The following is a 12,376-nucleotide window of genomic DNA, read 5'->3' on the forward strand; positions in this document are numbered from 1 at the left end:
TCATTAGCAGTACCTGTATATGCTCGAAGTATGTGAGCCTTATAGTCGTTACGTAATCATGCAACTAACAAGCAAGAATGCACACACACAATAACACTGTGTCGTCTGTTCACAATAACAATGCATTCGTAATTTCTGTTTAAATAAGTTCTCTTGGTTCTTGACTGGATATTTAACTTCAAACATTGTTGCATGGTAACAGTTTCTAAGTCTGACAATGCATACTAGAAATGTGAAGTGAAACGTTTTATGGCAAAGACAAAGTTAAAAAGCAGATTATCTTTCAATAAACGGTTTTACATGTGAAATGTGGTGTAAACCTTTACTCTTCCTAGTACGCAGAGTTTCAACTTTAACGCAATTATCATGCGGTATACGTCGTTAAACAATACTGGAATTTTTCTCAAGGTTAGCGTCTATGTCATTTTTCTCTGAGCCAGCCGGCGCAAGCGGCTGCCTGCCGTGCGAGTCATTGTCTGTCCCTTTGTTGGCGCGCGTCGTTATTGGGATTAGGAGACCTAGCTTCTACAAATTCAAGTTGTCGAAAGTGCGCTGCTCTGTTTGAATCCCGACAGTTCTGATGAAATTCAGGTCTGTCGCTATGATTATCTCGTCTGTCGTCATGTCGGTAGATTTCATAATTTCTTTCTTGTCGGTCATGTGGTGGAGAATTTCTTCCTGAATCGTACCTGCGCGCTGAACTGTTGCGTCTGAAGTTATTCTGTCTCCCTTGATAATAATTGTTTTGGTTCCCATATTGTCTGTTTCTAAGGTAATCTCTGTCATATTCATTACTACGGAAATGCGATCTTTCTCTGTAACTATTATTCTGCCAGTGGTTGTCATACGGGTGGTGTCTGTTTTGGTCACGATTTGTATTGTGAGAATAGCCTTGTCGCGTCCAGTTATTATTTCTTTCATCGTGGAATTGCGACGGATATGACCTGTAATTGTTGTGTTCCTGTTTCCGCTTTCCGCGATTGTCAGTGTCAATTTCTAATTCTTGTAAGAGTCCCTGAAAAGCTTCAATGTCGTCTTTGCAACGTCCTGCCAAAATAAGATGTCGTAAATCTTCAGGTAATTTGATTAAGCAAATACGGATGAGTTCTGAGGGGCTGTATGGGTTTGACAGGTACTGATTCTTGTGCAACATGTCTTCAAAATATTTCACAAGACTGGAAAATTCAGATTGTTCGAAATGTTTCATCATTATGATGCCATGTTTTACTCGGTCTTGTGTGGCTTGAGACCAATATGCTGAGAGGAAGGCATGGTAAAATTCTCCTTCACTGTGGCAATCGTGAATGACCGATCGCATTCTTACAGCTGGTTCATTCTCTAAGTAGCCACACATTTATTCTAATCTGTGTTATAATGACCAGTTGGGAGGAAAACAATGAGAGAATTGATGGAGCCACGCTTGTGGATGAATGTCGTTGCCAGAATTCTTAAATGTTTTAAATTTACGTGTAGTAATGAACAGCTTATAGTCAAAATCATCATGTCGGCGAGTCGCATAGCGGTCATTGTTACGTCGTTTCGGCGGTTCCATTTCAAAATTCGGTGCACCTTGCCAATTTCTTTCATAATTTCAGAAGTGTCCTGTGTTATTATTTTGTGGCTGTTCCATATTTCTGTGTCCCTCATCCCGTATTGGGGCGCGAGTGTCCTCTGAAATACGTAATTCTTGTACTTCCCGGATTTCTCTTTGGTGTTGCGTATTAATTTGATTCAGATTTTGTTTCAGTTTCCTAATTTGTTCGCACTCTTCTGTCTCATTAAAGACTACCGGTTTTGTGTAATTCAGATTATCATCTACCTTCGTACATAAATTATTTAGCTGATCCGAAAGTTCAACTACTTTCTCTGATAATGAACTAATTTCTTCCATGTGTCTTTCTGAACCAATTTTCAGAGTATCTACTGTGTCCTTTAAGTTTTCTTGAGTTTTTGCAAGTTGCGTAACCGAATCGGTAGATGCAACTGAGTCAATTTTAGCTTGCAGGGTCTCATGATTTTGATGAACAATAGTTTGCAGTTCTTTTATGGCTGCTTCGTGATTCTGTAATGCATTTTCATGCCGCGAAAAAATAGGTTGGAAATGCTCACAAATTTGTGTTTTTACGTCATTACAGACTTTTTGACATTTCGATTCGATGTTATGTAACTCAGTAGTTAAATCTTCACGTGTTTGTTCAAGCGTGGTGTCTAACTTTTGAAGATTTTGTTCCATTGTGTCTAACTTTTTAAGATTTTGTTCCACTGTGTCTAACTTTTGAAGATTTTGTTCCATTGTGTCTAACTGTTGCTGTGTTTGTCTCTGATTTTGTTCCATTGTGTCTAAGTTTTCAAGCTTTTGTCCCATTTGTTGCATTAATTGTAATAACAATGCACTGGTGTCTAAAACATGTTCCTCAGTGCTATTCGGCAATGCATTTGAACCGGCAATATTCGCAGTTTGAAAAGCAGAAAATGTGTCTTGACTTATTTGAGAAAAGGGTGAGGACGCAGAACCTGGATTTTCAGTATTTACCAGTTTGTGTCCTGTCATTTCGGAATCCTGAGGCGAGCTGTTGCCGACCGATCGATCGATAATGCTTCCCTGTTCACTAATTGTTTCACTGCCTACACCATTATTTGACGCCCGCTCCATTTCCCTATGCACAGTTACCAAATTACTACTTTGAATATTTGTTAATTCATTACATGGTGGCGTTAACACACTGCTTTCGTCTTCCCTGTTATTTCTCAGTTTACCTTGGAGCCTAGTATTACGTTTTTCACACGCCATTATTGTCACAATATTTCACACGATAACACAGAAAAACACAATTTGAAGAGCAAAAATAAGAGAACACATTAACATAGCACTGAAAATAGTATCTAGTTAATTGCAAGCGCAGCTGCGAAATACTTGGTGCAAATCTAAATGCATGCCACAACTGTGTACAACAATGAAAAACTACAACTACAAGGGAAATTCTCTCTATAATTACGTGCTAGCAATAAACAAAAGCTACACTAATTACGCAAACTACAAGAAAAAATCAGAAGATTCCAGGTTCGAATCCTGGCAAGGTCGACATATGAAACGTCCCCTTAGAAAAATTATACACGTGACTGGGCTTAACCTGACATACAATATTTTTTAGCGCAACGCAATCTGACTTTCAGAAATCCATACAAAAGAATGGCCCTGACTAACATTAACCTATGCGTTTCACAAATCGCTTACCTCACAAAAATCTTGGTTACTCGAACTACTGCAATACAGCGAGCGCCACTACTGCCAGCTAAATAAAAGATTCAAACTACGGAAGGCACTAACTACTGATAGGCATAGTTAGCAAAATGAAAGATTTTAATAGAGAACAAACAATGTATTTACCTTAATAGTCATAATATATATAGCAGTTCATGACAAATTACAAAACTCCGCCATCTCTCCCCCCACATCCACCACTGCTGGCGGCTCACTTCCAACTGCGCAACGCTACGCGCTGTTCACATCCAGCTGCCGCTGCCCAACACTACAATGGCAGGCAACAATGCAAACTAGCCACAGACTGCACACAGCACAGCCAGTGATTTTTATACAGAGGTGGCGTTACCAATAAAAAAACCTAAACAGCCTACTTACACAACCTTGTGTTGATCAGCATTTTGTGAGGTACATGTAGTGACGTCAGTTATTCTGCGGCGTAATGTTGTGATGTCGGCCACTGGTGTTTGGCAAACCTGATCCTTGACACAGCCCCAAAGGAAAGCAATAAATCCAGTGGTGTTACATCCGGTGATCGCGGCGGGCAGTGATGGGACCACCACGCCCGATCCATCTTCCCGGAAATCTGGTATCCAAATAGGGACGAACATCCAACCCTCAATGAGGTGGCGCACCAACCTGTTGGAAAATTAAATCCGGAATATCCTGAATCTGTGGCTCAACAAGTAACTGCAACATCAAGATAGGTATTGACTGTGATTGTCATTTCACTGAAGAAAAAAGTCCTTCGATTTTATTGTGCATAGGACCGCATCACACGTCCAGCTTAGGACTATTTCTGACGGTCTCAAACACAGCGTAAGATTTCACGAATCCCCAGATACTAGCGTTTTGTCGGTTGCCAGCACTGCTCAAATGAAATGCGGTCTCATGTGAGAACATGGCGCGTTTCAGATAGTCATCAGCTTCCTCAGTTTCAGCCAGCATGGCAACAGCAAAGACATAACTAGCGCTGTAATCCGTTGGTAACAGGGACTGCACAGTCCGAACTTTGTACACATGAAAAAGAAGTTGCTTATGTAGTATGCGGTGCACTGATGTCTTCGGAATCTGCAACTCACCTGAGGCTCTGCGGAATGACTTCTTGGAAACTTCTCACGAATGCGTCTCTCGCTGTCTGATCTGTCGCACATTAGCTGTAAGCATGCCTGTTCTAGGGATATTACGGAAGCTCTCTTGTTTTCTTGAACTTCGCGTACCACATCCTGATGCATTTAACATCTGGTGGCTGTCTATGATACGGCGTCTGTAATATTCTCTAGACAGTTTTTGGTGATACCAAATGCCACATTGGGCTTTCTCTTGGTTTGAGTACATACTTTGTGCAAATGGTGACCACTTCCGCTGTTCTTACGTCACTGGGCCCGATAGCAACAGTAAGTATGTTGTTGTTGTTATTGTGGTCTTCAGTCCTGAGACTGGTTGATGCAGCTCTCCATGCTACTCTAACCTGTGCAAGCTTCTTCATCTCCCAGTACTTACTGCAACCTACATCCTTCTGATTCTGCTTAGTGTATTCATCTCTTGGTCTCCCTCTACGATTTTTACCCTCCACGCTGCCCTTCAATGCTAAATGTGTGATCCCTTGATGCCTCAGAACATGTCCTACCAACCGGTCCCTTCTTCTTGTCAAGTTATGCCACAAACTCCTGTTCTCCCCAATTCTATTCAATACCTCCTCATTAGTTATGTGATCTACTCATCTAATCTTCAGCATTCTTCTGTAGCGCCACATTTCGAAAGCTTCTATTCTCTTCTTGTCCAAACTATTTATCGTCCATGTTTCACTTCTATATATGGCTACACTGCATACAAATACTTTCAGAAACGACTTCCTGATACTTAAATCTGTACTCGATGTTAACAGATTTCTCTTCTTCAGAAACGTTTTCCTTGCCATTGCCAGTCTACATTTTATATCTCTCTACTTCGACCATCATCAGTTATTTTGCTCCCCAAATAGCAAAACTCCTTTACTACTTTAAGGGTCTCATTTCCTAAGCTAATTCCCTCAGCATCACCCGACTTAATTCGACTACATTCCATTATCTTCGTTTTGCTTTTGTTGATGTTCATCTTATATTCTCCTTTCAAGACACTGTCCATTCCGTTCAACTGCTCTTCCAAGTCCTTTGCTGTCTCTGATAGAATTACAATGTCATCGGCAAACCTCAAAGTTTTTATTTCTTCTCCATAGATTTTGATACCTACTCCGAATTTTTCTTTTGTTTCCCTTACTGCTTGTTCAATATACAGATTGAATAACATCAGGGAGAGGCTACAACCCTGTCTCACTCCCTTCCCAACCCCTGCTTCCCTTTCATGCCCCTCGACTCTTATAACTGCCATCTGGTTTCTGTACAAATTGTAAATAGCCTTTCGCTCCCTGTATTTTACCCCTGCCACCCTTAGAATTTGAAAGAGAGTATTCCAGTCAACATTGTCAAAAGCTTTCTATACGTCTACAAATGCTATAAATGTAGGTTTGCCTTTCCTTAATCTTTCTTCTAAGATAAGTAAGTATGTATGCATACAAAAACTTGAATATATCACATACGATTCACAATAAAATGTGTTTTTCTATGTGTCATATCTTATGCGCTTTGAATATATGTTATCAGGGAAAAACTTCTGGGACACCCAGTATTTCAAATGTACCACCAGGTTTGCATCTGTTCGTTGAATATCTTTCAGTCAAAATAAAACTCTTCGTTCCATTATAACTAATAAATTTCTTGATGTCGTTTCCCATTTCCACAAAATCTTTGCTTGTTATTTAAGATAATTTAAATAAAATAATAGGCCACCTTTATTTTACTGTCTGCTAAAGGATATTACTTGAATATTTATTAACCATATTTCTGAATTTAGCAGTATAAATTCATCAGTTATGTTCTTTTATGTAGTCTAATTATGTACCTGGAATCAGTCGTTGTAAACTTCCTAGATAAACAATAACATCTTTTTCACTCTACAGGTGGAATTCCAATGTGTAGACTGAGACGTCAGCAGCCGTGTAGCCCGAGTCACCTGCTCAGTTCCCAATTGCACGACTGACTGCCTGTTTTCAACGACATGGAGGACACATCACCGTTGGTATCGTGTTAAAGAAGACGAATTAACTGTGCTAACAAAAGCCTTTAAAAATTCTTTGAGGGATTTCGAAATATTCGCAATCAATGACATATTCTAAAGGATGATGCAATGTTAAGAAATTCTTTTCGGTCGAATGTAGACAAGGACAAGTTTAACGACATTCCGTCAAACTTTGAAAGTAAACTAGCAAGACAGTATTGTGGTAGAGTCAAACGACCTATGAGCTCTGCTAAAGCAATTTAATCGTAGTAATAATTATGCAAGTAGACGTTTTGTTTGTACTGTAATTATATTTTCATGTTATTAGCAACTGGTGAAAGCTACGTACGTTTGTCATTTACGCTTTGCGTATCACAGAGCTATATAAGAGGAACTACGATGTAGAGCGTTGAAAACATGGAATGGAAAACATCTAGCTACTTTAACATGTTTTTGTTACGTTGTTTGTGTGTGTGTGTGTGTGCGTGTGTGTGTGTGTGTGTGTGTTTGGAGCTTATGGACTCTCACTGCGACGTTATCAGCGCCCGTCGTTTACTTGTCTGCGTGTTCGATTCAAATTTTGCAATTGATTTTAAACTACTTTCCCACCGAGCTAGACACATAAAACTTTAACATATCTCAGACCTGGATGACAATGAATATTAACATCCTTTCTTGTCTGGTGTGTGACGGAGGCTACTTTCTGAACCACTGCCACTTCCATCTTTTCCTGTTCCAGTAGATAATAGTTCGCATGAAGATCGATTGGTGGTAAGCCGCCGAGTGAACTCGATCTAGTTTTTACCATCACGGTCTTTTCGGGAGATACACGTAGGAGAAAGTAAAACATTAGTTGCCTCAGACGAAGAGAAACTGAAATAAACCTGAGATTAACCACGTTCCTCTGTTTTAATCCCATTCAAAATGTTTCCAATTGAATGAAAAATTCACACACACGACACTAAAAAGCAGAAAAAAATTTATAAATAAATATCAGTTTCTAATGTACCACATTTTTAAATCGCTCATATCCCCATATAGATTCCTAGAATTATATAGGTAGTCCTGAAAATTGGTGATCGTGAATTTTTAATAGCTATGAAAATATTTGTAAGATTTAAAAGAAAAGACGTGGAGCCCATGTAATTCACCATTGACTTACTATGACCTACAGCAAACACACCTCGTTTTTCGCTTTAAATCTTATAAGTATTTTCATAGTCATTAAAAATTCAAAAATTTTCAGGAGTCTCTGTTTTGGGATTGTAATCTGTATGGGGTTAGGAGAAATAATTTTATACTTTTCAGTCCGAAGTAAAAATTCGTATATTAAAACTGATTTTTATTAAAATAATTATGTTTTCTACTATTTCCAACAGTATAACATCTTGCAACAGGCAAGGAATTTGTGGAAAAATGAAATTCTTCGAACTGCATTTCAGCATTGGATAACAAACACGTTCTGGTATTTTACCCGGAGAAATTGGCTCTCAATTTTATATTAAAAATATTTTTTCTTCTCTGAATTACTACCTTTTCCTGATGATGAATACACGTTCATAATGAAAGAGATGACGGTGGTATCACTGCAAAATCAAATATGAGAAAGCACATTAAAAACGAATTGTTTTTCTCCTTTCCAAGGCACAGAGATGAAAATCCAGCGTTACCTTACACACTTGTAGGAGACGAAGCTTTCAAATCGTCATCTCGTTTGATGAAACGTTACACAAAAAATGTTTCTCGCATGAACAATACGAAAGCTATTTTCAACTACAGACTCTCGACAGAAGGAGGTTTTCAGAAAACTCCTTTACATTTCTCAGTGAAGTTGTTACAAAATTGCCGGCCGGGGTGGCCGAGCGGTTCTACGCGCTACAGTCTGGAACCGTGCGACCGCTACGGTCGCAGGTTCGAACCTTCCTCGGGCATGGATGTGTGTGATGTCGTTAGGTTAGTTAGATTTAAGTAGTTATAAGTTCCAGGGGACTGATGACCTCAGAAGTTAAGTCCCATAGTGCTCAGAGCCATTTGAACTTTTGTTACAACATTTCATGCACTGATAGCTGTTAATCAGGAAGTTACAGTCTGTTGCCATCTTAATATGCTCCGAGATGCTCTCCTATCATCATCATCATTTATTGCATTTACGATCCTTTAAGGCCTACAGCAGAACAAAAAGGATACAAACTACAATATAAAAGTAATACAACAGACTGCACATAAAAGCAAAGGTACAAATTGCAAAAAAACACCAGTCAGTCACAATCTCAGTGCAAGAGACGTTTATGGCGGTCCATCGCTGTCGGTCCCCAACGTCATCTTTTAGAAGATGAGATAGAAGATGCTTTCCTATAAGAAGACAAAATACATATTTTTTGCCATTTCAACCTCAAAAAAGCTACAACCAAAAAGTCTGATTTCATTAGTGGTTACTGATGGCTATGGAAATATTTAAATATTTGCTACATGAAAATGATCTCCTAACTACTTTAGCAAAAGAATGGGTAGATACCATGACAAGCAACTAAAGTAGAACGGCAAGAACGAAAAAAAAATTATTTTATTCACCTTGTCAAATCAAAAAGTTGTAATTAAAGTATCAGTGATTCTGCAGCTTCCATTCATGCATTACCCGTGACAGTAATATCGTTGTGTGGACGGCGTTTAAGAAAGAGCAAGCTTGGGTGTTGCCCCACTAATTCGATAAATTGTCTGTTATCTACTTCCAAAGTAAAAATACTGCCAGAGAATAACGCGAGCTATAATCACAGCCCCCCCCCCCCCCCCCCCATGAACCATGGACCTTGCCGTTGGTGGGGAGGCTTGCGTGTCTCAGCGATACAGCTAGCCGTACCGTAGGTGCAACCACAACGGAGGGGTATCTGTTGAGAGGCCAGACAAACGTGTGGTTCCTGAAGAGGGGCGGCAGCCTTTTCAGTAGTTGCAAGGGCAACAGTCTGGATGATTGACTGATCTGGCCTTGTAACAATAACCAAAACGGCCTTGCTGTGCTGGTACTGCGAACGGCTGAAAGCAAGGGGAAACTACAGCCGTAATTTTTCCCGAGGGCATGCAGCTTTACTGTATGATTAAATGATGATGGCGTCCTCTTGGGTAAAATATTCCGGAGGTAAAATAGTCCCCCATTCGGATCTCCGGGCGGGGACTACTCAAGAGGATGTCGTTATCAGGAGAAAGAAAACTGGCGTTCTACGGATCGGAGCGTGGAATGTCAGATCCCTTAATCGGGCAGGTAGGTTAGAAAATTTAAAAAGGGAAATGGATAGGTTAAAGTTAGATATAGTGGGAATTAGTGAAGTTCGGTGGCAGGAGGAACAGGACTTCTGGTCAGGTGACTACAGGGTTATAAACACAAAATCAAATAGGGGTAATGCAGGAGTAGGTTTAATAATGAATAGGAAAATAGGAATGCGGGTAAGCTACTACAAACAGCATAGTGAACGCATTATTGTGGCCAAGATAGATACGAAGCCCACACCTACTACAGTAGTACACGTTTATATGCCAACTAGCTCTGCAGATGACGAAGAAATTGAAGAAATGTATGATGAAATAAAAGAAATTATTCAGATAGTGAAGGGAGACGAAAATTTAATAGTCATGGGTGACTGGAATTCGAGTGTAGGAAAAGGGAGAGAAGGAAACGTAGTAGGTGAATATGGATTGGGGCTAAGAAATGAAAGAGGAAGCCGCCTGGTAGAAATTTGCACAGAGCACAACATAATCATAGCTAACACTTGGTTTAAGAATCATGAAAAAAGGTTGTATACATGGAAGAACCCTGGAGATACTAAAAGGTATCAGATAGATTATATAATGGTAAGACAGAGATTTAGGAACCAGGTTTTAAATTGAAAGACATTTCCAGGGGCAGATGTGGACTCTGACCACAATCTATTGGTTATGACCTGTAGATTAAAAATGAAGAAACTGCAAAAAGGTGAGAAATTAAGGAGATGGGACCTGGATAAACTGAAAGAACCAGAGGTTGTACAGAGTTTCAGGGAGAGCATAAGGGAACAATTGACAGGAATGGGGGAAAGAAATACAGTAGAAGAAGAATGGGTAGCTTTGACGGATGAAGTAGTGAAGGCAGCAGAGGATCAAGTAGGTAAAAAGACGAGAGCTAGTAGAAATCATTGGGTAACAGAAGAAATATTGAATTTAATTGATGAAAGGAGAAAATATAAAAATGCTATAAATGAAGCAGGCAAAAAGGAATACAAACGTCTCAAAAATGAGATCGACAGGAAGTGCAAAATGACTAATCAGGGATGGCTAGAGGACAAATGTAAGGATGTAGAGGCTTATCTCACTAGGGGTAAGATAGATACTGCCTACAGGAAACTTAAAGAGACCTTTGGAGATAAGAGAACGACTTGTATGAATATCAAGAGCTCAGATGGAAACCCAGTTCTAAGCAAAGAAGGGAAAGCAGAAAGGTGGAAGGAGTATATAGAGGGTCTATACAAGGGCAATGTACTTGAGGACAATATTATGGAAATGGAAGAGGATGTAGATGAAGATGAAATGGGAGATACGATACTGCGTGAAGAGTTTGACAGAGCACTGAAAGACATGAGTCGAAACAAGGCCCCGGGAGTAGACAACATTCCATTGGAACTACTGACGGCCTTGGGAGAGCCAGTCCTGACAAAACTCTACCATCTGGTAAGCAAGATGTAAGAAACAGGCGAAATACCCTCAGACTTCAAGAAGAATATAATAATTCCAATCCCAAAGAAAGCAGGTGTTGATAGATCTGAAAATTACCGAACTATCAGTTTAATAAGTCACAGCTGCAAAATACTAACACGAATTCTTTACAGACGAATGGAAAAACTAGTAGAAGCCGACCTCGGGGAAGATCAGTTTGGATTCCGTAGAAACACTGGAACACGTGAGGCAATACTGACCTTACGACTTATCTTAGAAGAAAGATTAAGGACAGGGAAACCTACGTTTCTAGCATTTGTAGACTTAGAGAAAGCTTTTGACAATGTTGACTGGAATACTCTCTTTCAAATTCTAAAGGTGGCAGGGGTAAAATACAGGGAGCGAAAGGCTATTTACAATTTGTACAGAAACCAGATGGCAGTTATAAGAGTCGAGGGACTTGAAAGGGAAGCAGCGGTTGGGAAGGGAGTGAGACAGGGTTGTAGCCTATCCCCGATGTTATTCAATCTGTATATTGAGCAAGCAGTAAAGGAAACAAAAGACAAATTCGGAGTAGGTATTAAAATCCATGGAGAAGAAATAAAAACTTCGAGGTTCGCCGATGACATTGTAATTCTGTCAGAGACAGCAAAGGACTTGGAAGAGCAGTTGAATGGAATGGACAGTGTCTTGAAAGGAGGATATAAGATGAACATCAACAAAAGCAAAACGAGGATAATGGAATGTAGTCAAATTAAGTCGGGTGATGCTGAGGGAATTAGATTAGGAAATGAGACACTTAAAGTAGTAAAGGAGTTTTGCTATTTGGGGAGCAAAATAACTGATGATGGTCGAAGTAGAGAGGATATAAAATGTAGACTGGCAATGGCAAGGAAAGTGTTTCTGAAGAAGAGAAATTTGTTGACATCGAGTATAGATTTAAGTGTCAGGAAGTCATTTCTGAAAGTATTTGTATGGAGTGTAGCCATGTATGGAAGTGAAACATGGACGATAAATAGTTTGGACAAGAAGAGAATAGAAGCTTTTGAAATGTGGTGCTACAGAAGAATGCTGAAGATTAGATGGGTAGATCACATAACTAATGAGGAAGTATTGAATAGGATTGGGGAGAAGAGAAGTTTGTGGCACAACTTGACCAGAAGAAGGGATCGGTTGTTAGGACATGTTCTGAGACATCAAGGGATCTCCAGTTTAGTATTGGAGGGCAGCGTGGAGGGTAAAAATCGTAGAGGGAGACCAAGAGATGAATACACTAAGCAGATTCAGAAGGATGTAGGTTGAAGTAGGTACTGGGAGATGAAGAGGCTTGCACAGGAT

Source organism: Schistocerca piceifrons, chromosome 2 (assembly GCF_021461385.2).
Source record: "Schistocerca piceifrons isolate TAMUIC-IGC-003096 chromosome 2, iqSchPice1.1, whole genome shotgun sequence".
Lineage (NCBI taxonomy): Eukaryota > Metazoa > Arthropoda > Insecta > Orthoptera > Acrididae > Schistocerca > Schistocerca piceifrons.